A 26,531-nucleotide genomic window follows, 5' to 3' on the forward strand; every position below is an offset into this window, starting at 1 on the left:
CACTCTGGTACACCCTAGTTGTTCTTTCCTGAAGATCAATGTAAATATGCTTCCACACACACACACACACCATGCTTATGGAGCGTATACAGGCGGGTGAGAAGCGCCACACAGAGAGAGAGAGGACAGACGTAGCTGTGAACCATAGTTCTAGCCGTGCCTGGGATTGCCTGCCACGCTTTTTAGATCTCGCATGATCTCCATGCAAAGTGTTCTCCACACCGCTTGACTGCAATTTAGCATATATATATCCAGTACCTAACCAGGATATAGGACACTGTCTGACATTAATACCAGTGCAGAGGACAAGATGAAACAGAGATTGTAGGATAATCTGATTTAAAAATATATTAAAAATTAAATGCCTTTGTCACCATGGATTAAAGCTACTATTACATTACTCAAAATATTCAAGTAGGATTTGAAGGCAACTCTTTACCAAATTGCATTTCATTTCAGATTTGATATGTTCATCAATACTGGGGTCTTTAATGTTTCTTCTAGACCCCCCACCCTTGTATGTGTGTATGTGTGTGTGTGTGTGTGTGTCTCTCTCTCTCTCGGTCTCTGGGTCTCTCTTTCTAAGCATGCACAAGAAGACAGATCCTACGGCCTTTCAGATTCTCTTCCTCTTTCTCTATGGTCATTACTCACCCTCTTTAGTCCTACTCTCTCTCTGCACGCTCATTACTTTTTCAGTTTGACCTTCAATGTCTATATGTCCATCTATCCCCTCAATATCTCTCCCTTAATCTGACTGCTCTGCGTTCTTAGTGTCGTACTGCTAATACCTTGTGCCCTACATCATGGGATTGATTGTTATCTAGCACTTGGCCATCTTCCCCTGCAATGTCTCTGTTCTATACAATATAAAGAAGTGTATATTAGGTGTGCACCAAGGCACTGATCTGTCCCCACTAGTTTTCTAGCAGCCTCCATGTTCCATTGCTCTCTCCTCAAACTCTGGCTTTACTTTACAAACACTGCTTACTTTACAGGCTCATTTTACCATTGAGCTAAATATCTTGTGCATAATTATACTATAAATGAAATTGCACAAATAAACACTTCCAAATCCGAAGCGATGCTCAAAATGTTACTCACCCCTCTTAATAGCCCTCTTACAGCTCTGTATAAAAACAATAAGACATTGGTGCAGCTGGCTGCCTTTTGTTAAGCTGTTTGGGAGGACGCATGACTCGACCTTCGCCTCTCCCGAGCCCGTTGGGGAGTTATAGCAAAGAGACAAGATTGTAATCACGAAAAAGGGGGGAGGATTACACACCAAAAAACAAACAAATAATAAGACTAACATGCTGACCACACCACTGGCGTTGCAAAATAAATGTACACCATGTTATTCAACCACTGCACCCACACTGTTCGCGCGCGTTTAGCGAGCATCTGCGTGGCCAGGCGCTAAAATAGAAATGGGTTCTATTTGTGACGCGCAACTCGCTGCAAATCCGACCTCTCCCATCTCCTCATTGGTTTTTAAGAGCGTTTTCCCAAGTGGGTGATTTGAAAGATGAATTTAGGTCCACACTCCAGTAGGTTGTTGTAAAGTTGGTTGTCAACCGCCATATTGAGTCCAAAGAAGTAAAAGAAGCCTTAAGGAAGGAGGAGAGATGACGAGAAACAATACGGTAAACCAAATTTATCTGTGGATTAATTGTCGGGGGTAGAGCACCTTGTAAATTTCAGATAAAAAAACAACCCAATGTTTATATACAAGGACAAATTAGCCAGCAGTAGCAAGATAGCTAGCTAAATTGCTGTCAATGTTTAATGGTTTTTGACCTGTCCACCAATTTAATATAATTGGATCAGAGTTTTTGATATTTCAACCTGCGTGTCCTGATTGCTTCTCGTGTGGGTGGACAAAATCAACGTGCACGGGCACGTCCGGTTTGGTCCGCATGTTGCACAACTAAATAAAAACACTTCATTTGAATAGGTCTTGCTATTTACACAGTCTATTGTGGTAAAGGTTTCCAATACTCAACACGCAACACTCCCCCGCGGGCATAGGTTATTTTTGGAGAAAGACACACAAGGTCTATTTTCATCTGGGGAGGAAGAGAAGGTCTGTTTAATGAGCTCCACCCTTCCCCTGTTCATGACTTAACAAGATCTGCATTCTGGAACATTCCACAGTAGAAGAGATGGGAGCCACATTTTGCTATAGCACCTTTACACAATTTCTAACAGCCACACGTTTAGTCACAACACATGTAGTGAACACAGCTTGACCTATTGAAATGCATGTGGTTAGCTTGTTCGTAACTTCCCATGACATCTGGTCCAGGGTCAGTTTACTGTGTAAGTCAATGGTTTAACTCGGGTCTATGGTGTTTATTTTTATTTAATCAGGTAGGCTAGTTGAGAACAAGTTCTCATTTGCAACTGCGACCTGGCCAAGATAAAGCAAAACAGTTTGACGCATACAACAACACAGAGTTACACATGGAATAAACAAACGTACAGTAGGAAAGAAACGTGGTGGTGAGAATAGCAGGTCCTAAATCAGTTAATAGGGGCGGCTAGATGTCTTGTTCAGGCTGACGCAGAGCTGTGGTCTCGCTCCAGTAAGGTCCTTGCCACCTCCAGGGCGGCTTGGTGCTACAGCAACATGTTTTCCCTGTTGTGAATCAGGAAACTGGTCAATGTGATGGAGAGCCGTCTGGCACGTCATGGCTCCAGAGACCTAGTTCTGCTGGTGGAGCGCTGCGGTGGTCTCGCTCCAACGAGCTCCTCTTTAGGCCGTGGAGTGGGTGGGTGTGAGCGCCAGCAGATCACAGCGATGCAGACTGCTATTTGCCCATTCACTGGGGACACATCAATAGCGGGGAGCTGTGGGGGGAGGAAGAAGGAGGGGGAGCAACAAAGACCAAGAGAAAGGACAGAGGGAGGGTGGAGAGTGCACAGAGTGGTGGTGTTTGTCAGTGGCGAATGAATAAAATCTTTCTCCCTGACAGTGGGTCTCTCCTCTTGCCGCTCTCTCGCTCGCCCCTCTCTCGCCCCTCTCTCGCCCCTCTCTCGCCCCTCTCTCGCCCCTCTCTCGCCCCTCTCTCGCCCCTCTCTCGCCCCTCTCTCGCCCCTCTCTCGCCCCTCTCTCGCCCCTCTCTGGCCCCTCTCTCGCCCGCTCTCTCGCCCCTCTCTCGCTCGCTCTCTCGTCGCTCTCTCGCCCCTCTCTCGCTCGCTCTCTCGCCCCCCTCGCTCGCTCTCTCGCCCCTCTCTCGCTCGCTCTCTCGCCCCTCGCTCTCTCTCGCTCTCGCTCGCTCTCTCGCCCCCTCTCTCGCTCTCTCGCCCCTCTCTCGCTCGCTCTCCTCTCACTCGCTCTCTCGCCCCTCTCTCGCTCGCTCGCTCGCCCCTCTCTCGCTCTCGCCCCCTCTCTCGCTCGCTCTCTCGCCCCTCTCTCGCCGCTCTCTCGCCCCTCTCTCGCTCTCTCGCCCCTCTCTCGCCGCTCTCTCGCCCCTCTCTCGCTCGCTCTCTCGCCCCTCTCTCGCTCGCTCTCTCGCCCCTCTCTCGCTCGCTCTCTCGCCCCTCCTCGCTCGCTCTCTCGCTCTCTCTCGCTCTCTCGCCCCTCTCCTCTCTCGCCCCTCTCGCTCCCCTCTCTCGCTCTCTCGCCCTTTCTCTCTCGCTCGCTCTCTCGCCCTTTCTCTCTCGCTCGCTCTCTCGCCCTTTCTCTCTCGCTCGCTCTCTCGCCCTTTCTCTCTCGCTCGCTCTCTCGCCCTTTCTCTCTCGCTCGCTCTCTCGCCCTTTCTCTCTCTTGCGCTCTCTCCTTGCTCTTTGGACATCTGATGGACGTCATGTTTGTTATTCTCGCTTCCTCATGTACTGCCCCTGGAGAGAAGAGCAGGGAAAGCCCAAATTGAAATTCTGTGAAAAAACTTTGTTAACGAAACCTGGTACATTCTCCTCAGTATCTTGTATTTTTCTGAAAATGCTAGCCCTGAGGTATAAATGTTACCGTGCTTAGATGTGCTGACGGAAGGAGAATGTCCCCGAGAGGAATGCAGTCAGGCCAGAAATGTTTTCACCCACAGAACTTACATTCTGACTGTACACTGAAACCTGCTACTAAAGAGTGTAGGGAATGACGACTGATGTAGTGGAGAGAAAGAGATGGTGTTGGAGCGCAAAGGGTATGGAAGCATTCTGCCTCTTCACTGTAAAAATGACAGCGCACATGGGGAAGACAGAGAAAGTGAGTGAGTTGTGACAAAGTTTGGGAGGGGGGGGCACATACTGTACACTGAAACCTGTTACCAAAGGGTGTGGATTTCCTCACTGTAATAATGACAGCTGACAAATTGACAGAGGTGTTGAGAGAGAGAATGTGAGAGAAAGAGAGCGTGCAAATTCTGACTATGCTAAAACCTTCCACTGAAGGGTGTGGACTGTGGAAGTCTTCTATTTCCTGTCCTTGTCACTGTAAACATGACAGCTGACATATTAACAGACAGAGAAGCACTGTGGTCTGAGAGACGGGTTCCATGCTGTAACTTGACGCTCAAACCTGCTGCTGTAGGGGAGTGGTAGCCTTCTGTCTCCTCTTTCTCTCACTGTAAAATTGACTGTTGTGGTGGATGGAGAGAGGGATACAGTAAGAGGTGTGGACATCTCTGGCCTTCGCTTACTGTAAAAAGGAAAGCTGACTCCGTAGTAGTGCTGGGCGGTATACCGTATTTTACGATCTACCGGTGTTGATGCACGGACCGGTTTGGGTTTTTACTTTGCCTTCTACAACTGTATTTGAGTGTTTGGTTTGTTGAATGTGACTGTGCCGTGTGTAACGTCCAACTTCATCGTTTTACTTAGCTACTTGAGTCATCGCTCTCCATGCCGCTTTCCACACAGACGTAGCCCCGCCCCCTGTCACTCGAGCCCATTAGTCCCTCCACCATGAGACACTTGCGTTCATGCAAGAATGTTGATGACGACGATGCCGTTTTCACTTCGCTTCCTAATATATAAATCCACCAGCGTTCTATAATTACATTATTAGTTTTGTCTGACGTCTGCAAACTGCTAGTTTTGTCTTTTCTTAGCAAGTCTGACCTTAATGTCTTGTCCGCTGGCTCGATAGCTAGTTAATAAATGTACAGAGTCAGGGCAAATGGAATTAGCTATACAGCCTGATGATACCTGTCACAATAACTCCTCCCTGGCATTTTCATTGTCATGTCAAACACTGTCGTCAAAGTGCCCACTCTTATATTCTAACTATTGAATTAGAATAATCGTTCTCTTTCCATGATTCCAACAGTTCAAGTGTTTTTTGCTCTGGATCACAAGTCAAATCACGATTGCAACATTTGGTTCATAATAAGGCCTGTTTGTCCATATCGTGCAGCCCTGTGTGGCAGTGTGGAAATGCTCTCAAACGGGTGCAGGAAATACAGAAATTGGATGGAAAAAAAAATGCTAAATATTTTTGTGATACATATTATTCACGTGATACAAGTCGATATTTGACGTCCATCCATGTCTGAGGACACCAGGAGATTGGGGGAAATTGGCCACTAGGGGCAACAGTGAGCGCTGTTAACTTCAAGTAGGTTTCGGATTCCAAAGGTTGCAAGTTCCAATCCAGTGATATCTCATAAACAACTTTAAGCCTATCCCTTACCTTAACCTTAACCAACCATTCAGAGTTCATGCCTAAACGTATCTTTAAACACTTTGAAATTCGATGTTTGAGAAACCTGGATGAACATCTAATTCTCATGCGAGACTGTGAGCGCTAGTTGAGATTTTCCCCTCCATTCAGTCACCCATCTTTCCATCCATTCCTCCATCTCCACAGGGAACGCACCCACCTGGGTTTTGTCATGAAGTACCCAATGTCTCCCTCCCACTTTCCCTCCCTCCCTCCCTCCCGTCATCCTTCCGTCCAGTTTGGTAACACCGTGGCGTTAATAAGCACTAATGAAGTAAGCTCTTTCTGCTGTAGAGTGGGCGGCAGCCTGGAGTGTGTGGTGATATAGCTCGTTGAGTTTCAGTTCATGTCTGAAGAGGTTTTTCAAATAGTCATGCTGCTTTTAATTTGCCTGGAGTGTTAAAAACGGACTACATTTCAACAAAATGTTTTGTCTGGTCTAGCACTTTGGAGTGACTTTAGAATATTCAATGTGTGGGAATTACCATTTTGGAAATACAGCATTTTTAAATACAGTGTGTTTTAAATAGTGTCTTTTACTCTAGATAGTCACCCCAACAGTTCACTGTGGATGCAAAGCATTGAAGGCCAAACTGAACGACACTGTGTGGAATCTCAATAAACGTGCCTTTTCCTTGAAATATGATAACACTCTAAAAGACAGTGATTTCTACTTATTTTTCTCTCTGAATACAAATCTCTACCCAGACCTTATCTGCAAAGTCTACTGTTTCAATAGCACCATGTTCCTTGATCTAAGCAGAGCCTCGACGAGTACAAACATTCCAAATCTCCACGACCTTTCATGCTCCGGAGTTATGCCGCCACCATTATCTCAACCCAACCTGACTATTTATTTACGTGATGACGGCCTTGAAAACCACAACGTGAAAGCCTGATGTAATTGAGCTAAATAACCATTCAGTCTGACAGCGGTTTACGCTTGTTTTTATAGGCCCCCATCTACGCTCATCTCTTCATCAATATGAATGAGCGCATATATTATTTTGTAGTGCGCTTTCAAAGCCTGGGAAGTCATAGACATAAAATCAATTTTGTTTCCCATGTTTGTTGGATGTGGCCCATTTTTAACAATGTAGGCACATAGTGAGTAGCGTAGCCATTTAGCACAATATTAGACCATGCTAATATTGGGTCCCAACAAAATGGCTTACGTTAGCATTATGATGCTAGGCCGCGTTAGCGAAAGGCAAAATTGGTCTTCATTGAAATAGCCTAGGTGTTATGTCATGAGGCTAATGTGTATATGTTGTGGAGCGTGTATAGAGCTTCAAGTTCCTCGGTGTGTCCACGTCACTAACGAATTAACATGGTCCACACGCACCCACACAGTTGTGAAGAGGGCATGACGCCGTCCCTTCCCACTCAGGAGACTGAAGATCTGAGGTGAAATCTTTTCAAAAAGTTCTCCAGCTCCACCATTGAGAGCATCATGGCTGCATCACCGCTTGGTATGTCAACCGCAAGGCACTACAGAGGGTAGTGCGTATGGCCCAGTACATCACTGGGGACAAGCTCCCTGCCATCCCGGACCTCTAAACCAGGTGTTGTCAGAGGAAGGCTCTAAAAATTGTCAGACTCCAGCGACCCAAGCCATAGACTGTTCTTTCTGCAACTGCACGGCAAATGGTACCTTGAACTAATAGGACCCTGAACAGCTTCTAACCCAAAGCCATGAGGCTGCTGACAAGACTGCTAAATGGCTAATTAAATGGCTACCTGGACTACCTGCATTGAACTCTCTTATACTGACTCTATGCATACACACTGGACTCTACCCACACATACTTTGACACCCCAACACACTTTCACACAAACCACATAAGCTGCTGCTACGGTCTATTATCTAGCTGAGTCACACAGTGGGGAGAACAAGTATTTGGTTGGTAGGTGTTCAAATACTTATGTCATGCAATAAAATGCAAATGAATTGCTTAAAAATCATACAATGTGATCTTCTGGATTTTAGTTTTAGATTCCGTCTCTCACAGTTGAAGTGTACCTATGATAAAAAAATGACAGACCTCTACATGCTTTGTAAGTAGGAAATCCTGCCAAATCGGCAGTGTATCAAATACTTATTCTCACCACTGTATGTGTGTGTGTGTGTGTGTGTGTGTATATATATATATATATATATATATATATATATATATATATAAACTACCTCAATTACCTTGTACCCATGCAAATCCCACTCTGTTCTGGTACTCCCTGTAGAATAGACATGTTGTTGTTATCTGGGCTGTATCACAACCGGCCATGATTGGGAGTCCCTTACGGCGGTGCACGTTGTTGTAGATAACAATTTGTTCTCAACTGACTTGCCAAGTTAAATAAAGGTACATAATATATGTATTTATTTATTCCTTGTGTCACAATTTACATCTTTAACTCTGCAATTTTGGAAAAGGACCCGAAAGTAAGCATTTCGCTGTTAGTCTACACCTGTTGTTTACCAAGCATGTGACAAATACAATTTGATATGAGTTTAATGCAAAATTGGTTCTTATTGAACTGGCTCAACCTGACACTGCAGTAGCAACCGCGCATTAGGGAAATGCTATCCTGCTAATGACTCAGAGCTAGGTGTGTCTAATGGTGGACAGGCGTCTCCTGTCTGTCTCAGAAAACTGGGCAGCCAAACTATGTCCAGATTATGAGTGGGGCGTAGGTGTAGGTATGCACACATTCCCAGAGACATGAGTATGTGAATACCCCAGAGCCGCACCTAGAATGTGACGCCCCCCTTCTATAACTCTACATGGAGGCTGTTGCTGAGCAGTATACTGTATCTCTCACCTACTGCTCGGGGTCTTTCTGTCTCTACCTCCTCTGTTCTCTGTTGCCCTCTCAGCCTCTTTAGTCTCCCCCTTTACCACCTGACTGTGTCAGTCTTCCCCCACCCTTACAGCTCTTCTTGTCTACTTCAAATTTTTATATTTTTTTTATCACTCTTTCAATTCCTCCCCACCAAAGAGTGGATTGAAATTCCTACTCACTTCTACTCTTAAGAAGGCCACTGACCTCCTGTATAAGGCAGCTCTCCCAGCACGGTGGTTTGTGGAGAAATGTATATTGGTTTGTGAGGGCATTTCCAGGCCTGTTGAGGAAGTTCCTCTGGTGGAGGCTATACACTGCTCCACCCATGTGAGAATGAGTTTGGCGCCTCCCGAGACACCCCTGGAATCCCAGGCATGTGACACACACACACACACACACATACACACATACACACACACACACACACACATACACACACACTTTCAAAAATGGTAGTCCCCTGACCTTTTTATTTGGCGGGTATGTGCCCACACACAATAAATAGATTGTCATATGTGTAGTTTTCATATACAGAGGAGGAACGATAAATAGTGTAAATAAACATGTGTAAACCCAGGAGGCGATAACAATGATACACTGGAGATCTATGGCATATGTGTATATAATTCAATGTATACACATGCCGCATGCAACCCTTGTGTGTGTATAGTGTCTTATATGATTGATTGCCTACAGTCATTTGTCTAATACCAGAGCGCATGTGTAAATGTCCACTATTGAATGCTGACCGTAAACTCCGTTAATATGTGGGCTTTTGCTTATGTCTGGTCCTTATTCAAATCAGTGGACATGTTTGTGGACTCCAAAGTAATTGGATTTATCGTTAATCCATTTTGAATTCAGGCTGTCACACAACAAAATGTGGAATAAGTTGAGGGGTATGAATGCTTTCTGAAAGCACTGTAAGTACCTCTGCTGATATCGACAGTACCTGCACAAAGTATTCTTACCTCTTGAATTATTCCACGTTTTGACGTGGGACTGCCTGAATTCAAAATATATTTCATTTCTCACCCATCTACACACCATAATGAAATGTTTGCAAATGTATTTAAATTAAATACAGACATGTCTAATTCACATAAGTATTCGCACCCCTGAGTCAATACTTTGTAGAAGCACCTTTGGCAGTGATTACAGCTGTGAGTCTTTCTGGATAAGTCTTAAGAGCTTTCAACACCTGGATCGTGCAACATTTGCCCATTTTAGAAAATTCTTCAAGCTCGGTCAAATTGGTAGGAGGTCATTGCTAGACAACCATTTTCAGGTCTTGCCATAGATTTTCAAGCAGATTTAAGTCAAAACTGTAACTCGGCCACTCCGGAACATTCACCGTCTTCTTCATAAGCAACTCTAGTGTAGATTTGGCCTTGTGTTTTAGGTTATTGTCCTGCTGAAAGGTGAATTATTATCCCAGGTTCTGGTGGAAAGCAGACTCAACCAGGTTTTCTTCTAGGATTTTGCCAGTAATGTGTGTTTATTGGATTTTCTCCAAACATAACACACTTTGTATTCAGGATATAAAGTTAATTTCTTTGACACATTTTTGCAGTGTTACTTTAGTGCCTTGTTGCAAACATGATGCATGTTTTGGAATGGTTTGATTCTGTACAGGCTGCCTTCTTTTCACTCTGTCATTTAGGTTAGTATTGTGGAGTAACTACAATGTTGATCCATCCTCAGTTCTCCCCTAATCACAGCCATTAAACTGTGTTTTAAAGTCACCATTGGTTTCATGGTGAAATCCCTGAGCGGTTTCCTTTCTCTCCGGCAACTGAGTTAGGAAGGACGCCTGTATATTTGTAGTGACTGGGTGTATTGTTACACCATCCAAAGTGTAATTAATACCTTAACCATGCTCAAAGAGATATTCATTAGGCTTGTGCGGTATCCAGATTTTCATATCGTCATCCCGTCCTTCTCTCATACGGGGATATATGGTATTTCCGGCTTAGTACATAAGGCCTCTATAAAATGCAAAAATGCCCATTGGACGTCTATTAACAACATTTATACAAGTAATAGCGAATTTCAATGGAGGCTGCTAGCTAAATAGGCAAACGACCATACGAAAATAAACAAATTGCAAAGACTGGCAATCCAGCTCATAAAGTTATACATCTATAGGTAGGAGCTACCGAATTACATTTTGGGGGAGTTTGGACATTTACAAACGAATGTGAATGAGAGACATTGTGAAAATGTAAAAAAGTTTTGATGCATGCATATCTGAAGAAAGAACAGTACTGGTGTCGGTGTGGAGTCTGGAGTCGATAGAGCATTGTGCCTGCCTGCTCTGCTCGGATGAGAGGGGGGAGGAGAAAAACGCAAGGAAATCAAAAGATGGCAGCTCGCTGTACAGGACTCAAAGGGCTTTGATTTCTCAAACACGGCAGAAAGCATATAAAATATTATGCCCTGTCACCTTATTAGTTCAGTCCCTTACTTAGATAATTAGCAAGTTAAACCTAGGGGTCATGTTAACACAGAATTCTTCGTTTTTCAAGCAGGATATAACATTTTTAAAAAAGCATTAATATCATGCTGTATTTCTTAAAGCCATGACTGAAATGCTTCAGCTGCCTTTCTCCACTCGGATGAGAATTCACAAACCGGCATTCCGTCAGCAGACAGCAAGCACTCTGACTGATGTGTAGCAACTGTTCTCTGGTAAAATGTAAGATTACATTTAAACAAAACGTTAGGAAATGTAGCTGGCGACATTCTTTCTACGATAAACATTAGAAATATGATGGCCATGCATCCGTTTAGTGCAAAATACCTTTTTTTGTTGTCATTGTAAGCTCATTTACTTGAGGCTGCCAGCCAAATTCTGTTGGCAAATTAAGCAGTTTTCTACCGGATGTGATTCACTAATGTAGTTTTTGTGAAGTGAAACGACAGTGACACGTCCCTGATCACTCTTTTTGAAGCAATAAAACACTGACTTTATATCTAAAACACAACCCAGGTCAATACACAGCCGGACTGATCTGCTCCAGCTTTCTCCCCTTCTGCTATTTGCAAATGAACACATGACTGGCTGAACTGTTCTGGGGAACTATGATAAGCTTCATAACGTAAAATAATCTTGTGAAATGAACGTCATGATCTGCTTTATCTTCTCACGTATTGCACAAGTTGACTGCAGGTATTTACTTAAGTAGATAAAACAAAAATATAGAATTGTGTTGGAAATACTTCAAAGAAATACTTCAAAGAAATAGTTTCAACTGTATTGAAAAACCATCTCATGATTATTTCCAAATAACCCTGTGTACGGTATACCGCCCAAGTCTATATTCAATGTCTGCTTTTTAAACATTGTACCAATAACTACTCTTTGTGAGACATTGGGAAAACCTCCCTGGTCTTTGTGGTTGAGATTCACTGCTCGACTGAGAGACCATACTGATAGTTTTACGTGTGGGATACAGAGATGAGGTAGTCATTCCCAAAAAATGTTAAACACTATTATTGCACAGAGTGAGTCCATGCAACATATTATGTGACTCGTTAAGCACCACTTTTTGTTTAGGCTATCCGTAACAAAGGGTTGGATACTTATTGACTCCAGACATTTCAGCTTTTCAATTTTCATCAGTTTGTAAAAAATGAATAACACAAATCCATTTTGACGTTTGTGTGTGTTGGCCAGTGACCACAAATCCATGAATCTATTTTTTATTTGGGCTAAAACACAACAAAATGAGGATAAAAGTCCAGGCGTGTGAATACTTTTTGAATTTAAGTCATTGTTGATCTCGCTTTCTCCCATCCCCCTCTTGTCTTCCACAACTGGGAGAGACCACGAGCTGTGCTCTGTAGAAACTGTTCCCTTTCCTCACCCTTGGTGCAGCCTGTCATCTCTCGCGCTCTCTCGCATGACAGTGTCCAGAACGACTCCCCGCTTCTCCTAGATGAATGCTTCATTGTGTGTGTGAGACGGTGTGTTTCACCTCGTGGCCCTTTCACACTCCGAGCAGTCCGTGTGTTGTCTATTCATCAAAGCAGGTTCTTTCCCTTCTTCTTAGACAGAGTGGATTTGCCAGTTTGCAGGGGACAGACCTTGTAAGGTGGGTTCGTGAGGGAGACCGATGGTGTTTTAATGATGCAACACTCCGGTATGACGAGGGGGTTACCGCGGTCTCACTCCATGACACCTCAGCCCATTTAAGACATGGTCTACAGTCAGCCTGTGATTGGAGAACTGCATGTTTGATTAGTGTTTTCAGATTTGGTCACCCTTGGCAGTATCTGACAGACATGTGAACACACACACACATCCCTCTGGCTCCCATCCAGTCTGCTGACATTTCTACTTCATCTCTCTCCTTTTCTTTAGTGTCATCTACCTTGAGCGTTGTAGGCACCAGTAGTTTGGGTCTAGCTGACATTCCCTCATCTCTGTGTGCTGCTATGACAGCAGAGATCAGCATCAGACATTAGGGGTTAGGTGTGCGCCAGTAGTTTTTTGTGGTCCCCTCATCCGTCCCTTTTTAGAATAATGGGTCCCTGTGTCAGGTTTGTGATAAACATTTGTCACATGTTTTTCACATGAAATGCTAACTTACGGGTCCTTTTCCAACAATTCAGAGGTAAAGATGTGTCACTATTTCTACTTAATTGTTTCTCGAGGAATAAACACAGTGAATAACAAATAAAAATAACATGGTTGTATACATGGATTAGAAAATAACATGGTTGTATACAGGGAGTAGAAAATAACATGGCTGTATACAGGGAGTAGAAAATAACATGGCTGTATACAGGGAGTAGAAAATAACATGGCTGTATACAGGGAGTAGAAAATAACATGGCTGTATACGGGGAGTAGAAAATAACATGGCTGTATACGGGGAGTAGAAAATAACATGGCTGTATACGGGGAGTAGGAAATAACGTGGCTGTATACGGGGAGTAGGAAATAACATGGCTGTATAACATGGGGAGTAGAAAATAACATGGCTGTATACAGGGGGAGTAGAAAATAACATGGCTGTATACAGGGAGTAGGAAATAACATGGTTGGGAGTAGGAAATAACGTGAAATAACATGGCTGTATACAGGGAGTAGGAAATAACATGGGTATACAGGGGAAATAACATGGTTGTGGAGAAAATAACATGGTTGTATACATGGAGTAGGAAATAACATGGTTGTATACATGAAAATAATGGCTGTATACATGGAGTAGAAAATAACGTGGCTGTATACGGGGAGTAGGAAATAACGTGGCTGTATACGGGGAGTAGAAAATAACGTGGCTGTATACAGAGACTACCAGTACCAAGTCGATGTGCAGGGGTACGAATTAATTTAGGGAGCTATGACTGTATACATAAGTATGGGTGAAGTGACTAAGCAACAGGATAGACAATAGACAGTCATAGCTGTGTGTGTGTGTGGCATCAGTATGCATGTGGGTAGAGTGTGTTTAAGAGTTGGCGCAACCAGGGTCAGTGCAGGTAGTCCGGGTAGCCATTCGATTCACTATTTAGCAGTATTGTTTAGAAGTCTCATGGCTTGGGGGTAGAAGCTGTTCAGGGTCCTGTTGGTTCCGCTTGCTGTGTGGTAGCAAAGAGAACAATCTGTGGCTTGGGTGGTTGGAGTCTTTTGAAAAATGTCTGGGCTTTCCTTCTGCCCTGTGTTTGGATGCCAAGCAGTTGCCATGCCAAGCTGTGACACAGCCAGATGCTCGCAATGGTGCAGCTGTAGAACTTTGAGGATCTGAGTAGGTTTGGGCGGTGTACCTTATACCGGGGTATTTGGAAATAACCACGGGATAGTTTTTCAATCCATTTTAATATTTGTAGCTACCTTTTTTAAGTCAATACCTGCCGTCAACTTGTGCAGTAAGTTAGGTGAGGAAGCAGATTGTTCATAGTTCCCCCAGAACAGTTGAGCTAGTCACATGTTTGTTTGTAAATAGCACAATGAGAGAAAGCGGGAGCAGAGGAGCCCGGCTGTGTATTGACAGGGGTTGCGTTTTTTATATTGAAAGTCAAGTGTTTTTCTGCTTCAATAGAGTGATCAGGGATGTGAAAGTTGAGTTTTACATTAGTGCGTTGCAACACATTCGGCAGAAAATAGCTACCTTTTCATCAGGTGACAACAGATTTGCGACGCTATTTCGCCGGCAGCCACAAGTAAATTAGCTTTATGAAAAAGCAAGGTAATTTTTGCAAAAACTCCGCATGGCCGTCATATTTTTAATGTTTATCATTGAAAGAATGTAGCCAGCTCCATTTCCTAATGTTTTGCTTAACACATCTCACATTTGACCAGAGTAAAGTAGGCTAGCTACACTGCTAAAAGTAGCTACACATCAGTCCGAGTGCTGTCTGCTGATAGAATGCCCGTTCATTAATTCTCATCCAAGTGGAGAATTGCAACGGATTTGCACTTACACACTGAAGAAAGCTCGTCTGCCGAGCAGAAATTACAATAAGAAGCATTTTACATCTGCCCTTACAAAACGCATCAAAATAGTTCTTAAGCGTTTTATCCTTTTTCATACGCGGAAAACGCAGAATTAATAGTGACACATCATCATATTGTGTTAGCGTTCTACCGTGTTTTGAGAAGTCAAAGCCCTTTGGATGAGTTTTTTGTATATCTGCCGCTATTATGATTTTCTAGTTTTTTTCCCCTTCTCTCTTGCTCCTCCCCCTCTTCTCTGAGCAGAGAAGGCAGGCCCCTTGCCTGAGCGACTCCAGACTCTACACACACACACAGCGTAGCCTTAACATGCTACTCCAGGGCCAGTACTGTTCTTCAGACAAACATGGATCAAAACTTTGTTAATTGGCAAAAATGACATTTGGTAGCTTCTACCTAATACATGTGTAACTTTGATTGGATTGCCTGTATTTGCAGTTAGTTAAATGTGTTAACAAGCGCAAACAAAAATAAACTAACAGCCACCATTTGAAATCCTCCATTACTTCTGCAAACTTTGTTAGAATTCTGTTTGTAGATGCCCAATGGGCATTTTAGATAAAAATAAATTGCAGCCCCCTTGTGTACTAAGCCTGTAATACCATATCCCAGAATGAGAGAAGGACAGGGTGGCAATATAAAAATCTGCATACTGCCCAACCCTAGATCTGAGGGCCCATGCCAAATCATTTCAGCCTCCTGAGAGAGAGAAGAGGCATTGTTGAGCTGATCCATCGAGTCTGGGATGTTGATGTGAGCCATGGCCAGCCTTTCAAAGCATTTCATGGCTACAGATGGGAATGCTACGGGGCGGTAGTCATTTAGACAGGTTACCTTGGTGTTGGGCACTGGGACTATGGTGGTCTGCTTGAAACGTAGTTATTACAGACTTGGTCAGGGAGGTGTTTAAAATTTCCCTGCAGCCTTCTGAATGTTAACCTGTTTAAAGATCTTACTTACTTCGGTTACGGAGAGCTGATCACACAGATGTCCAGAACAGCTGGTGCTCTCACACATGGTTCAGTGTTGCTTGCCCCGAAGCGAGCATAGAAGGCATTCCTCTATGAACGTTTAAACATCTTGAAGAACAATCTGGCCATGTACTCTTATAACCGCCACCCGGCACAGCCAGAAGAGGACTGGCCACCCCTCAGAGCCTGGTTCCTCTCTAGGCTTCTTCCTATGTTCCTGGCTTTCTAGGGAGTTATTCCAAGCCACTGTGCTTCTATATCTGCGTTGCTTGCTGTTTGGGGTTTTAGGCTGGGTTTCTGTTTAGCCCTTTGACATCTGCTGATGTAAAAAATCTTTAAAAATACATTTGATTTAGCTCATCTGGTAGGCTCCGTGGCTGGGATTCCCTTTTATAATCCGGGATAGTTTGCAAGCTCAGCCACATCTGATGAGTGTAAACCTCTGTGTCCTGCCTTTATGTTAAAGGGAAAGTCTGTCTACCATTATAGATTGTGGGGGTGAAGGGAGAACAGATGAGGAAGTACATACAGCAGAGGACTAGAAAGCATCGGTCAAAGCATGTTGAAGTCTCAATTCTTAGTGCTTACTTTCTAATTTCGCATTAAAAGCACAGTAAGCATTTTCTGGAATGACTTTATATTCCCTGGCCACTGGTTTCTATAATTGTTTTTAAAGAAATATTTTCTGAATCGATTTCATGTTCAGAGAATGCATTCAAAATTGACCACGTGCGAACCTGATACAACGGAACATTTTGTAATTGTCCTATGTCTCTGTATGCCATATGTACTGTAGCAAGGAGATTATGAGCAAGGCAAAGATTCCTACTAGAGTACAATTTGGATACAAACAATAACTGATGTCATCAGTGTTGGGTGTTGTCCTTCTTAGCAACTGCATTTGTCTCAAGTTTTTCAGCTTGAGTCTCTGTGTACCAATTCATCACTTTCCCCTTGTACCTTCACACACACACACACACACACACACACACACACACACACACACACACACACACACACACACACACACTGTGTGTTGGTTGGTACTACTGTTCTTTCTCCATGCTAACCAACGCCTATTTTCTTTCTTTTCCATGTTGATGCTGCTCCTGTTGCTGCTTGGTCCTTCCAACAAAGGTAAGACAGTCAATCCTTTGAATTAGCCAGCACCTTGTTTTCACAAAACATACCGAGGAATAATGTAGCTTTAGTTCTCCCTGCAATAATTCAGTTCAAATCCGTAGGTTCAATGTTATTGTGCTTTTAGGCTCAGCCCAATGGCACAAGAGGTCCTAGTTCTTCCTCACTTTGACTGGTAGTATACAACGGTATGTTGAACGGCCATAGAAAGTGTTCAGTGTTAGTGTACCATAGTAACAGGTCAGATCACATGGCGTCGCCAGGCTTCAGTCTTTTCAGAGGAATGGGTAAATGTGGTACACATGAACCATGCTGTGGGAGGCAGGCTCTTTGACACACCTACCGTGCTGTTGCCATGCGATACCTCCTCAAACCTGCCCCCGTGTGACAGGTCCTGGAGACTCGGGAGATGGGGAACGGTTGGGTTACTGTGTGTTTACGCAGGGTAGCTTTGTGTATGTTTGATGGGAATAGGGGTGACTTTGAAAGTAAAGATGGTTGTGTGAAAATGTTTGTTCAGAGTTTTTGAACAACGGTTTTGAGCTTTATTAGGTATTAAGATGAGAAAAGCATGGACTTTCCTAAAATACTAGTATGTTTGTGTGTGTCAATTTTGAGAAGTTTCTCAGTGGTGGGAAGGGTTCTGAAAGACCTGTTTCCGTGAGGGTGAAAACGATGAAGAGGTTAAAATAAGGGATAACCTCATAAGTGGGTTTGATGAGAGAGCGAAGCTGCTTACACTTTATTTTTACCCCCACAGCCCTCGCGCTGGCCACTTTCCCTTGGGGGAATCCCAGTCAAAATCGGAGGCAGTTTGATTGCCATCTTAAGCGGAGGTCCAATTCACTCACGTTGCCCCCTAGTCCCTCGATTTAGCTTGAGAACTTTGATCACTTGTGGGGTTGATATGACCCACAATTCACTGCAAACTCTAGTCACGTGTCATACTCCATTGGCTGCGACGTGTCACATTTAATCAACACGGCTGCATTTTCTGCGTGTCAGATGGAATTATGACACTAGCTTGTTGAAGAAAATGTATACAGTTCCAGTCAAGTTTGGACACCTACTCAATCAAGAGTTTTTCTTGATTTTTACTATTTTCTACATTGAATAATAGTGAAGACATCAAAACTATGAAATAACACATATGGAATCATGTAGTAACCAAAAATTGTTATATTTTAATATTTGAGTTTCTTCAAAGTAGCCACCCTATGACTTGATGACTTTGCACACTTGGCATTCTCTCAACCAGCCTCATGAGGTACTCACCTGGATGGCTTTTCCACAATCTTGAAGGCGTTCCCACATAGGCTGAGCCCTTTTTGTCTCCTTTTCCTTCACTCATCCCAAACCATCTCAGTTGGGTTGAGGTTGGGTGATTTGTGGAGGGCAGGTCATCTGATACAGCACTCCATCACTCTCCTTCTTGGTTAAATAGCCCTTAAACAGCCCGGAGAGGTGTTGGGTCATTGTCCTGTTGAAAAAAAAGGATAGTCCCACTAAGTGCTAACCGGTTGGGATGGCGTATCGCTGCAGAATGCTGTGGTAGCCATGCTGGTTAAGTATGCCTTGAATTCTAAATATTTCAGACAATGTCACCAGCAAAGCACCATCGGACCTGCTTCACGGTGGGAACCACACATGCGGAGATCATCCGTTCACCTACTCTGCGTCACACTAAGACACGGCGGTTGGGTCCAAAAGTCTCTCATTTGGACTAATCAGACCACAGGACAGATTTCCACCAGTCTAATGTCCATTTCTCTTGTTTCTTGGCCCAAGCAAGTCTCTTCTTATTGATGTCCTTTAGCAGTGGTTTCTTTGCAGCAATTTGACCATGAAGGCCTGATTCATGTTGTCTCTGAACAGTTGCTGTTGAGATATCTGTTACTTGAACTTTGAAGTATTTATTTGGGCTGCAATCTGAGGTGCAGTTAACTCTCTAATGAACTTATCCTCTGCAGCAGCAGAGGTAACTGTGTCTTCCATTCCTGAGAGCCAGTTTCATCATAGCACATTGTTTTTGCGACTGCACTTGAAGAAACTTTGAAAGTCCTTGAAATGTTCTATATTGACTGAAAAGGTTATGGACTGTCGTTTCTCTTTGCTTATTTGAGCTGTTCTTGCCATAATATGGACTTGGTCTTTTACCAAATAGGGCTTTATTTTGTATACCTCCCCTACCTTGTCAACTGATTGGCTCAAACACATTAAGAAGGAAAGAAATTCCACAATTGAACTTTTAACAAGGCACACCTTTTAACATGGCATTGGTAAACAAACATTGTCAAAATAAATATATAGAATAAGTCAAATAAGCCATACTTCCTTTCATCCAAATTCAATTCAAATTCTGCTTCATGTGAAGGTTGCCAATTAAACAGTTGAAGAGCAATTTGCACCTAAATTCAAAGTTGACCCCAACTTTTCTAAGCACACACGTACAACCCTCTTTACCCTCATACGCCAATTTCACACATCCTCAGCGTTTGGCTGTCTTTTGGCTGTCTTTACAGGTAGCCTAGTGGTTAGAGCGTTGGGCCAGTAACCGAAAAGTTTCTAGATCGAATCCCCGACAAGGTAAAAATCTGTGGTTCTGCCCCTGAACAAGGCAGTTAACCCACTGTTCCTAGGCCGTCACTGTAAATAATAATTTAACTGACTTGCCTAGTTAAGTAAAGGTTAGATAAACCTCAGCCAGAGCTCAGTGTGTGGGAGGGAGGGAGGGAGAGATGGAATATGCACCAGACGGGTAGAGAACTCCACCGTCCTGCTCTATCCTTCACAATAGCTAATCAGAGGTAATTGCTGGCATGTACTGATCCATGCGTGGGACTTACATTCTCACAGGCATATCCATCTGGGAGTTTTTAGTGGCAAAGCTTCAGAAAGTGTGTTTCTCCAACTGTTATGAAATGTTTGGGTGACACCAGGTTTTGTTTTGTCGGCGAGGCTTTTGTTTGGATGACCACTCGTCTGTTGTGTTCCCAGACAAGCGTTTTGGTTTTGCTTCTGGGAGTTGTACCGGAACTGTGAGGTTTTAAGGGGAGGTAGAAATCTGAAAAGCCCCACATTTAAGAAGACTGACGTTTTAACACCTTTGTTCTAATCTAGGCTGTAGTAGTTATTGTGTAAGGAGAGCGTTCAGAGCAGTACAATGGCAGTTTACTAATTTGTCATGAAAGGCTTCCTTCCCTCGTCGTCTTTGCCTCGAGACCACTGATCTTAATTAAGATCTGTAAGTGAGACTGGGAGAAATAAGGTGGGGATGTTTGCGACTTTCATACGCATCAATTATCTTTAGGTCAAGGGAACAAGCAAAGGAAACCGTTTGACACCGATAGGACACACCCCATGGGTTGCCGTGACAACGGACCTCATTTACCCTTCCATGTGAGAGTCAGTGGTTTAGTCTCTACCGTAGATCAGTAGTGTATCTGAGATTACAGGGTCACACCAGAGTTTCTAAAGCCAGAGGCAAGACTTCCGGGAACGCTTGCCAAGCAAACCAGGCCGGGGTTTGGAAAGTCCATGAGAGAAATGAGAAATTCTTCCTTAGTTGTTGATTCTAAAGGCACAATTTTTAGATTTGAGCCAATACCTAAAGTAGTTACTCTAACCTCATGAAAGTGACAAACCGACGCATTTTCATTTTCATCAAATGCTACTTTATCGTGAATGAGTGCCTTTGATTTGATGGCCTGCACATGTGCAGTTCGGTGCGTGACGACTGTTAGACCCGATGACGTGTTTCTGCGCATGCGCTTACCTCGCCACCATCGCCATGACAGCGCCTGCAAGCGTGATTGCCGATTTTTAATTGGAGAAGCGGCCTCTGCCTATCGTCATGCTGTACTGTTTTAGGCTACATCACGGGGTAATCGTTGGCTTCCATGGAAGGAAATGACTGAAAAAGAGAAAGGAAAGATAAACAGAGAATGAGAGAGAGAGGGTTTTAGTTTTGAACGCGTTTTCACCTCCCCCTTAGTAATCTGCTCCAGTATGTTGACCCAGCCAGCTGAAAGTCAAGGGGCTGGCGGAGGGAGTCACACAAATCACTGTGGGAATGTAATCCCACTCAATCACAAACATCAGGGGCAAACAGCTAGTCAATAAATACATACAGGCTTGCACACTCGTTTGAAGAGAGCGCTTTCTTTCCCTTAATCTCTCTCTCACTCGCTCACACAAAAGTATGTGGACACCCCTTCACATGAGTGGATTTGGCTATTTCAGCCATACCCGTTGCTGACAGGTGTATAAAATCGAGCGCACAGCCAATTATTTTGTCATTTATTTTGCCACTATTGCCTTAACTTAATCTTACTACATTTGCACACACTGTATATAGACTTTTCTATTGTGTTATTGACTCTACGTTTGTAACTCTGTGTTTGTGTTGCACTGCTTTGCTTTATCTTGGCCAGGTCTCAGTTGTAAATGAGAACTTGTTCTCAACTAGCCGACCTGGTTAAATAAAGGTGAAAAATATTTTTGGGACCAACATTGTCAGTAGAATGGCCTTACTGAAGAGCTCAGTGACTCTCAACATGGCACCATCAAAGGATGCCACCTTTCCAACTTTAAATGGGTTTCCACCTCTGGCCTGCTCGCCTCCCTACCACTGAGGAAGTACAGTTCCCGCTCAGCCCAGTCAAAACTGTTCACTGCTCTGGCCCCCCAATGGTGGAACAAACTCCCTCACGACGCCAGGACAGCGGAGTCAATCACCATGGCCAGCCGCACACAAGCCTAAGATCATGTCGATGCGCAATGCCAAATGACTTAAATGTAAATGAAAATGGGTTTTGGCTGGAGTGGTGTAAAGCTCACCCCCATTGGACTCTGGAGCAGTGGAAATGCGTTCTTTGAGTTGAATTTTTAACCTTTTATTTAACTAGGCAAGTCGGTTAAGAACAAATTCTTATTTACAATGACGGCCTACCGGGGAACAGTGGGTTAACTGCCATGTTCAGGGGCAGAACGGCAGATTTTTATTTACCTTGTCAGCTTGGGGATTCGATCCAGCAACCTTTGAATCACGCTTCACCATCGAAGTCCAACTGACAAATTTGGGTTTGGCGGATGCCAGGAGAACGCTACCTGCCCCAATGCATAGTGCCAACTGTAAAGTTTGGTGGAGGATGAATAATGGTCTGCGGCCCATTTTTCATTGTTTGGGCTAGGTTCCTTAGTTCCAGTGAAGGGACATCTTAACGCAACAGCATACAATGACATTGTAGACATTTCTGTGCTTCCAACTTTGTGCTAACAGTTTGGGGAAGGCCCTTTCCTGTTTCAGCATGACAATGCCCCTGTGAATAAAGCGAGGTCCATACAGAAATGGTTTGTGGAGATCAGCGTGGAAGACCTTCACCTACCTGCACAGAGCCCTGACCTCAACTGTTATAGCAGCAAAGGGGGGACCATCTCCATATTAAGGCGGATGATTTCTGAATGAGATGTTCGAGGAGGTGTCTACATACTTTTGGTAATGTAAATGTTTGAATATGAACAGCTGAACGCTGAGTAATAAAAGCACACTCATTTTTTCTCCCCTCCCCCTTTTTAAATACACACACACCCCACACACATTCCATCCGATGCAATGAGTGAAACATGCTCTGGCAGTGACATCACCTGTCTTGTGGTCAAAGTCCAGTTCCTCTATCCGGCTTTAAACATACTGCTTCACTCAGAGCTACCGCGGCTGCCGGCTGGCGCACACACCGTTTTCAAAAAGTCAGGGAATAGGGGAGCAAGAGATCTGCGATTACCTTACACATTTTAAGGATGGATCTTCCCTCACAGCCAGGAATCTTCTGAGCCTCCAGATCAACTACAGCCTCCCACTTTCTTTCTCTCCTTCGCTCTTTCTCTCTTTATGCACTCTCCTTTCTCGCCCTTTCTCTCCCACTGCTTCTGTTTACCTTAGTGTTTCCCCCCCCCCTGTCTGTACCTCTCCTTTCCCCTTTCCTCCTCACTTCCCTCTTTCCCCTTACTCTTCTCTTCCTCTTTTGTCCTTTTTGCTCTTTCATTTTCTCTGTTTCCCTGAGAGCGTGATGAACTCCACAGCTGCTTACAGGCAGTTTCTCCAGGATCTCAATGAGAAGAAAGGTTGGTGCCCTTGTGAATCATTTCATCTGTTACGACCAATCGTAGAACAAGAAACTGTACATTTCTCGCTCGGTTTGTCTTGATTGATTGATCAAAGCTACCTGGGGTATAAAGAAAATGATGAGCGGATATTTTTACTGAGAGGGCAATGCATGAATGAAGGGTAACATGGTTTCTGTACTCAACCTCTTTGTGTACCTAGTTTTCGGTTGACATCACAGTACTAAAGAGTGTTTGTTTTCTGGGGGCCAGCTGAGTGGTTGGTTCAGTCAATGGATTAATTAGCATAGGATGCTCATTTCCCACATGGTTAGGCTACTCTGTGACTCTCCTTTGTCCTCTCTGAGTAACACTTGTTCCATGTGGATGCTACAGTAGAAGCGGTGTCTGGTGACACAGCAAGAAGCAGGAATGCTTTGCCCCAGCTGTCATTGTAGCTAGCATATATATCCTTCCCCAGCCCAACCCAGCCCAATGCCAACTGTCCCCCTAAGTGTGTTAAGTCGAAGTTGCCCACAAACTGAGTGACACTTGCTTGTTCCGTGTGTCTGGTGACAACGCAAGAGACAGAGATGCTTTGTCTCAGCTGCAGCTGTCATAGTAGCTAGCACAGCCTAGCCCCTGACATGCAACGGTCCCTGAAGGGGGTAGGTTGAAGTGATCAAACAAAAACTGATCTAAGATAACCATGAATGGAAAATGCATAAATTTAAGGTTAGGATTTAGATTAGGTAACTTGATCCGAGCTCTGTGTCTGTTCTGCCCAAAAGGTGACGTCGACTCCAAGCTTCACAAGTATTTTTGTCGTCACACTTTGCTAGTCTTAAGTGGACTTTTGAGTTGTCAGTTTCGAGGCTTAATTCAAATGAAAGCGGAGTCCCTTCCCCCATTTCTTTTCCCTACATTGCAGCCGCTGTGCACCTGCTCGTTGTTTTCACTTCATTTTCTTAATTGCTGGACCCAGACCAGTTCTGTTTTAGATGTGGGATCTTAATTCTCTTTTGTTGCTGAGAATTTTCATGCACCGCAGGAAATGCAGACTTGAGGTGTATTTGAGTTTTAAAAAGGCTTCTAAATTTTAATTTACACTTAGAGCATAACAAGTATCAACCCCTACAAAAATGTCCATTTCATTATAATCCACATAATTCACATTTCCTGTTGCTGTAGGATTATTTTCCTGCTGTAGCAAACTGGCTCAAATGAAGATCCTACATCTGTAGCTCTTAAAGGTTGATGTTAGAACAGGTGTAGAAAGTGTAAATCAGACTAAATCCGTACAGAAATACTCAACATAAGTACGCAGTTAGCTATGCCACATGGCTGTCCTGCATTGTTGCTTTAAAAAGATGAACCTGTTAGCTCAATGTAACGTTAATCCCCAACACGAGGCTCCCAGGTCCACGGTTTGTCGAGTATCATCTGTCACAGGGAACAAATGGCTGAGTGAATAGTTGTGTGAGAGATGTGAGTTGAATGTATTCAGGCTTCTGCTCCAGTGTTTGGTCATGATTTGTTTAAGGGGAGTAGCTGCGCTTGCTTATCTGCTTCTCGCTCTCGCTTTGTCTACATGACAGCAAACTGCCCTTGCAGACCTGGGCTGGCTGTGTGCTTGTAGGTACATATGCAGTGTATAGGCCTGAGTGTTTCTGAAAGTGTACCACAGGTTGTGTTCATCGTTGTTCACTGTTTGTGACTTCAACCATTAGATAAGATACTGTACGCTTTTGTCTGTTTTCAAGCTTTTGTTTTTAAAACATTTACAGTACATAGGATGCCGTTGTCGGGTTCTCTTGTCATTGAGTGCAATTACAGATTAATATAATAGTTTGATTTGAACGTTTTCATGTATTGCAAGAAGAACGATTTCCCTAATTATCCTGTTTTACAAGTGCAGACAATCGGCAATGAAAATAAAGCGTTTTACCACGGCGACAGTCTTATTTTTTTTGTGAAGCATATTTGATTCTGAAAGTATGCATCTCAGATGCGCACTTTCAGTTTTTCCCGCTCGCGCTGCTTGTGCTAGCACATCGGAGGATGAGAGTTGAGGCGTTTCATGTCCTAATAATTTGAAAAGATTGCTGAGAAAATCAGGTATTTTGAATCCCTTTAACACCAAACGATTAGTGTGCATGTGAACGTACTGATTGTCTATCTGTTCATCACGACACATCTCATACAGCTGCTGAGAGCTCCCAGCTTTGAACCACTTTTGTGTGTCTTCATCTTTCCCTTGTCAGCTTTTTCTGGCTGGAGATGGAAGTCTTTTATTTTATAAATGTTCATTTAAAATGGTGCGGGCACTATTTCACCCAGTGTAATTCAATCCCGGATCATGGGGCAGCCATTTGCGCCGGGTGCTCCGCATACGACACCACCCCTGGTGTGTTTGACAAATGGAGGAGACGGAGTGGTGCTTTCTGTACCCCGTTTGGAATCCGACACAGGAGTGCATTGTCTCGATCCAACAGTTGGCTTATACAAGGACCAGGACTAAAATAAGCAGCAAGGTCAAAAGTGCCTGGTTTGGTCTCTAATCGAATCACGAGGTTGTTTTTGTATCAGTTTTAACATAAAATGTGTTTTTATTTAGTTCTAAGGGTTTCTGTGATGGTCATGGGTTCTTACAAACCTGTTTTGCCATATGAGGATCGTATTGAGGCGTTTGTGCTCTCATAACCGTGTGTATGTGGAGTGAAGATAATTGTGTGGTTTGGGTGGTGTTCCCAGTGGATCCACCTGTGAGATGGGGTGGGACAGCTGGGAGGTGATTGTGTGCGTGTGGATTGCATACAGTCTTGTGGGTGTGTATTGCACACAGTCTTGTGTGTGTTTGTCTGTGTGGCCACTTGGTCTTGACTTGTTGTCCTGTAATCCACTAACCCTGATTTTAGCTCCATCAATCCCCCTCAATCCACCGCACAGACAGACGCTATTACACAAGCCAATTTACACAAGCCCGAACACACACATTCACAAATACAGGCACGTTCCTCACAGCGTCACTTACTCGAACGCTTCACTCCACCCAAAGCCAGTCCGTGTTATCCTCGAATAGACTGCGTATTTCTGACAAGACGCAAGCAATTCCCCTCTGGAATTAGCTCTGAAATCTGCTGACAGTCTGGGCGAGTTCCATGGCCATGTCAAGCTCACATTGTTGGGTCTGACGACAACTATAAAACCTAAAGACTTCTCTAAAACCACCCCCATCGCTAAACCTTATTAAACTGACTCCTTAAACTCAATAATGACTTCCCATCACCTGTAAATACCTCAATCCCTGGTACAGATTACACTCTTCCTAGCACTATTGCACCAA

At 43.8% G+C, this 26,531-nt stretch overlaps 1 protein-coding gene across 1 annotated transcript in view; it reads left to right on the plus strand.

Annotated features, from left to right (window-relative positions):
- Nucleotides 1-26,531, plus strand: part of LOC135550031 (microtubule-actin cross-linking factor 1-like) — a 264,531-nt gene that overhangs the window by 42,357 nt on the left and 195,643 nt on the right.

Source organism: Oncorhynchus masou, chromosome 12 (assembly GCF_036934945.1).
Source record: "Oncorhynchus masou masou isolate Uvic2021 chromosome 12, UVic_Omas_1.1, whole genome shotgun sequence".
NCBI classification, from domain to species: Eukaryota; Metazoa; Chordata; class Actinopteri; order Salmoniformes; family Salmonidae; genus Oncorhynchus; species Oncorhynchus masou.